Source organism: Aedes aegypti, chromosome 2 (genome assembly GCF_002204515.2).
Source record: "Aedes aegypti strain LVP_AGWG chromosome 2, AaegL5.0 Primary Assembly, whole genome shotgun sequence".
Lineage (NCBI taxonomy): Eukaryota > Metazoa > Arthropoda > Insecta > Diptera > Culicidae > Aedes > Aedes aegypti.
The window spans coordinates 25,984,119-25,990,101 of record NC_035108.1 but is presented as its reverse complement, the minus strand read 5'-3'; positions in this window follow the sequence as shown (position 1 = coordinate 25,990,101).

Genomic DNA, 5,983 nt, shown 5'->3' with positions numbered 1-5,983 from the left:
ATGGTGATGATGATTGAAGGTGACGTTTCCCCAGTTGTCAACAGGAACAGGGGTGCATACGCAATAACAAGATATCTAGAAATGTGTAATTTTGCAATTTACACTGGTAAAATTGCTCATATTGGGCCGTATGAAGTAAAGTTGAGTTTACTACATTCTCGGTAGTAAACGCTATATGTGGAACACGAGTGGAACATGTTTGTGTCATTTTCCTTTCTACACCTTTCGAACATACTACAAACAACGCATTGCTATGAATAAAGGTAGCATTTACTACAAAACTACTGGTAGTTAGCTTCAGAGGTTGCTACCCATGCTTTGAGTTTGCGGAATTGAATGGAATAATTTACTTTTGAGTAAAAATCATGGGAAAACGATATGAGTTTTGATATATTGGAAGGTATTTTGAGTTTTGCAAAGGAATTCTGAGGTTACGAAAACTTTCGCTCCGCCAATTCTGAGATTCCGCCCGGATAAAAACGTATCATTCAGTGAATGGAATAAACCAATAATGTACAATATAACGTATTGGATATAATACAGCGTATTGTTATTGAATGTCGAAGCAACATTATTCTTGTATGGATATACAATTCAAAAACAATATAATATATTGTAACAGAACACTGTATTGTTTTCAATTGGTTTTATACCTTACAATTTTGGTCAAATTCCTATTTTCGCGTAAAACAACTGTTGCTTTTTTCTATGTAGCTTTGCTGAAAGAAATAAACAAAACAAGTTCAGAAAGCAAGACATGTTGGGTGAAAAATATTCAGAAAGTTAAAATAAGTAGTTTTTTAGAAGTCACTTGACATTAGCTGTAACGACGAATGCAACCATGATACAGTTCGTTGAATTGTTTTTGTATTGTACAACAATACACGAATTGCTTATCAAGACAATACATGAACAATATATCGTATTGTATTTTCAAAATGTTTGTATGAGAAAATATCTATATTTGTATTGTTACGATACTTAACCACCCATACATTATATTGCAAAAATCTCATATACCATACAGTGAACTGTTCAAAACAATATATTGTACTGTAATTGTATTGTCATTTTACAATATACTGTATTGTATTTCCAATATATTGAATGGTACTGTTTCAATACGTTATATTGTTTTTGTATTGTATTTTTTATCCGGGCGATAAGATTACCGGCAGTAGCAATTTGTAATATCCTTGTGAATTCTGGCATTACGATAATTATGTTATTTTCTAGGAATTTTAGGATGTCGGTAGGAATTCAGATATTGATAAAGTAATTCTGAATTTTACGTGTAAATTCAGACATCTCAGATTTCCTTTTGAATTCCGGAATTCCTGTAGGAACTTTGAGATTCCGATAGGGATGTCGGATTTTTTATGATAATTCTGAAAATACCATTCTAGGAATATTGCGGAAATATTAGGAATCTGGTAAAAACTCTAGAATTGGGGTAGGAATGGGATTCCGAATATTAATCTCTTGGAATTCTGTGGGTATCTTTGATACGGTATTTCTGTAAGAATCTATGAGATTGCGGTGGGATTCCTGCGAAATATTGTGTGAATATTTGTAATTCCGAAAATCAATCTTTGTAATTATTGTAAAAACCTTTAAGATTCCGTTGATCTCCAGTTCCGTTGGAATTTCAAAGTAAAGCTTTAATATAAACGTTTTGAATGTCGGTAAATATTTTATAGATTTCAATGGGATTTTTTTGTGGAATCGTTAAGAATTTTAATAATTTCAAAGGGAACCCTGGTGTTTTAGGGGAGATCCTCATTGAATTCTAACGACTACCAATGGAATCACTACAATTCTCATAAAAATCTCTACATTCTAAGTTCTAGACATTCCAAGGATACTATCAGAAACCCCACCAAAATAACGAGAATATCACAGAAACACTTAGAACATCGGAATTGAACATGCTGTTAAGAAAACACACGAGGAGCATCAAAATTCTACCGCAATTTCACCAGAATCTCAGTACTGGTGCTAGAAAATATGTGGTTCCAAATTTGATAGCTGTAATCTCAAGATTTCTTCATAAATGTTAAGCTAGTATTTAAAAAATCATCGGCGTTGGCGAAGGCCGAAAACCACCCAGAAAATTCTTTGATGTACCATCATCATAAAATCATAGACATAGAGAGAATACCAGACTAATCGCAAAATTACACTTCAAATCTTGTCAAATAACAGCACCTTCATGATTTGTGCAAATTGTCGCGAAATCGATTAGATTCCATGCATTTTCTTCATATGCATGATTGTATTAATTTTAAGCGTCACTCTGAATAGATTTTTCTTTACGTGCAGAATCACTCTGCACTCTGAATGGAAATTTCTTAACGTGCAGCTTCAGTCACTGCTCATGTTCGAAAGTAGTAAGTACTACATGTTCGAAAAGTTTTTTATTCATACCAAAAGTGTAGTAAACTTTGTGGATTTTGTTTTTGAGTAGATGCTACATGTAGTAAAGTTCAAAGTTGTTTATTCATATCACCCATTGTCAGCATGTGTGGCACAATTTTTTTTTTGCAAATTGTATTTATAAATGCTATGTGTGAGACACATAGTTGGAATAAATATGTCAGCACTTATCCAGCTTTTTACGCTAGTTATAAATCCACAAGGGGTAATTCAATTTTGTGCATTTCTTGCCTGCAGATTTCATAGTTAAGTCTAAGCAGGCTGTTCGAGCCCAGCAGGGTGGGTCGAAAGGCAGCGGACTGTAATACACTTTGGGGGGAAAAACACGGCGGAACAAAACACTTCGCGGCGAAAGGATCACTTCCGCGGGAGGATTGGCAAGGGCCAACTTTTCTTGGGATGCGAAGGAATTGAACGCGGACGGCTACGCTTAACTACAAACTTTATTCTCTTCTCTTTACATTAGTTTAATAATGATTTACTGTTTCTACGCAAACGATGCGTACTCGACGTCGGGTGAAAACGAACTGATGCAGCCGTTGAGACTGCAGTTGGCTTGAGCATAAGTGGTGGGAAAAAGTAAAAGACATACGTCTTCGATGTCGTTCACGCTGGCGAACGCGTGGCGCTCGTTGATTGGCGGCAGAGTGTTGATGGGTTTGCTGGCAGTGGTTCTCGCTTCCGTTGGGAGACGGAACATACACCCCCCGTTGAGGGTACTCAACAATCCTCACGGAGCGGTTGGTCGGAACCAGGTTGGTTGTCCTCGATGGGTAGCACCGACAGCTTGTTGATTGGACGGCGGAAGGTGGATCCTCCTGTGTACACGTCGACAGCTCGGACTAAGCCATCGTCACCAGGGTAGACCGCTGTAACACGGCCCATCTTCCAGTAGAGCGGAGGTTGATTTCGATCGTGGAGTAGAACTACCATGCCCTTCCTGATGTTGGGCACAGTTCGGAGATTCTTCTTCCTTGGCTGTAACGTGTTGAGGTATTCCCGGCTCCATGCGCGCCAGAAATGTTCTCGCATTAGCTGGAGATGCTGCCATCGAGTCAAGCGGGTTGCGTTGACATGTTCTAGCGAAGGCTCGGCCATGGCGGTGAGCGGACGGCCGATAAGGTAGTGGGCCGGTGTAATCACCAGCGGATCCGCAGGGTCGTTGGAGATGGTGAACAGTGGTCGAGAGTTCAATACCGCCTCGATCTCAACCAAGACGGTAGACAGTTCCTCGAACGTTAACTTGACGTTGCCGACGATGCGCTTGAGGTGGGTCTTCGCAGATTTCACTGCGGCCTCCCATAGGCCGCCGAACTCCGGTGCATCCGGTGGGATGAAATGCCACTCAATCTCACGGGAGCGGCAGAAGTCTTCGATGGTCGATACTGATTGTTGGTCTTGGAATTGTCGGTATAGCTCGTTCAACTCGTGGTGGGCTCCTCGGAAATTGGTGGCGTTATCCGAGTGGAGCTGTTGAACCATGCCTCGTCGTCCGATAAAACGCTTAAGGGACGCCAGGAAAGCATCGGTGCTCAAGTCCGACACTGCTTCCAGGTGGACAGCCTTGGTAGTCATGCACACGTAGACGGAGACGTATGCCTTGATCAACGCTGGACGGCGCGCTCCTTGCTTGATGATGAACGGGCCGGCGTAATCTACGCCGGTGACGGCGAACGGAGGTGATGGTACAACTCTGGCAGCAGGCAGGTTACCCATTAGCTGGCTGTTGTTGCTTGGGTTGACTCGGAAGCATCTCACACATGTACGGGTGATCGAACGAATGGTGGAACGAGCATTCAGGAGCCAGTAACGTTGGCGCAGGGCGTTCATCAGGCCGGTCTGCCCGACGTGAAGCAGTTCGATGTGCATCTGTTGCACCAACAGGCGTACAACCGGATCCTTATCCGGCAAGATGATGGGATGACGATTTTCGAAGGGTAGCAGCGAGCGATCCAAACGGCCGCCCACTCTCAATAGGCCATAAGAGTAAATCGGACGAAGGTTGGCGAGTCTCTTACAGGGTTCGTTGGCTTTCACTCGCTTAATCTCGTCCGCCAAATGAACGAGCTGGATTACGTGGAGGATGGCTTCAGTTGACCGACGAAGTTCACCAACGGTCAGATGCCGGCTTGATACGCGCTGATTGCGAGGGTTTCGGCATTTGTTGACGAATCGCAGCACGTACCCCATGATACGTTGAATAGTTCGGAAGCTACTGAACCTGGAGAAAAATGGAAACGGTTCGATACTTACAGCCGGACTGGCTATCACTCCTTTGAGTTCAGGCAACTGATCGTCTGGAACGAACTGCGGCAAGTCGATGTCGTATTCCACCCTTTGGAGGAAGTCCGGGCCATTCCACCAAAGCTGGTTGTTCTTCAGTGTTTCTGGTAGTTGGCCTCGGGAAACGATATCAGCGGGGTTTCGCAGGGACCGGACGTACTCCCATCTGTAGTCTCCGGTATTCTCTTGGATTACAGCGATTCGATTTCGTACGAACAACTGTAGTTGGTTGAGAGGCTTTCGTATCCAGGCCAGGACAATCGTACTATCGCACCACAGCACAATTTCCCGGAACGTCATGCCCAGGGCTGGTAACACCCTTTGCACCAACCGGGTGAGCAGGAGAGCGGCGCACAACTCTTTCCGAGGAATGGAAAGGTCATGCAGAGGAGCCAACTTGGACTTACTGGTGAGGAGTCGTAGTTTCGCCGAACCGTCGGCAAACAAGCTTCGCAGGTAGACACAGGCCCCGTACGCCACGGTTGAGGCATCGGAGAACCCGTGCAGCTCATACGCAATCACTTCATAGAAGGTTACGCATCTCGGGATATCGATTTGGTGCAAATGTGACAACGATGTTTGCAATTCTTGCCACTCTTGCGCTGTTGCTTCGTCGACCGGATCGTCCCAGCCGATCTTGAGCTGCCACAGTCGCTGAGCCAGGAGCTTCGCCAATACTATGACCGGCGACACCAAACCCAAAGGGTCGAAGAACTTGGCGATCTCCGAATACATCATTCTCTTCGTCACACGTTGCTGGTCGGCTGCTGTCGTGGCCTTCGGATGGTTGGCGATGAACAAGGTATCAGCACTCGGGTCCCAGAGCAAACCGAGCACCTTGATGGCTTCGTTCACTCCTCGTTCTTCCAATGGCTTCTTCTGCTCGCGATCTTCTTCGGGGATGTGCTCGAGAAATTCTTCGGAGTTCGAGCACCACTTGTGGATGGGGAATCCTCCTAGCTCCAGGAGTTGCTTCAGTTGTCGCTGGGCTTCGATGGCCTCTTCCACCGAGTCTGCGCCGGAGAGCACATCATCCATATACGTTTCCTCTTTCACGATACGAGAGGCGATTGGAAAGGCATCGCCGTCTTCTTCCACCAACTGCACCAAGCACCTAGTAGCTAGGAATGGTGCCGATGCGGTACCGTAGGTAACGGTAGACAACTCCAGGACCCGCAGCGGTTGCAACGGGTGGGGTCTCCAAAAGATTCGCAGGAAACGATGATCTTGTTTCGCATGCAGTACCTGACGGTACATTTTGGAT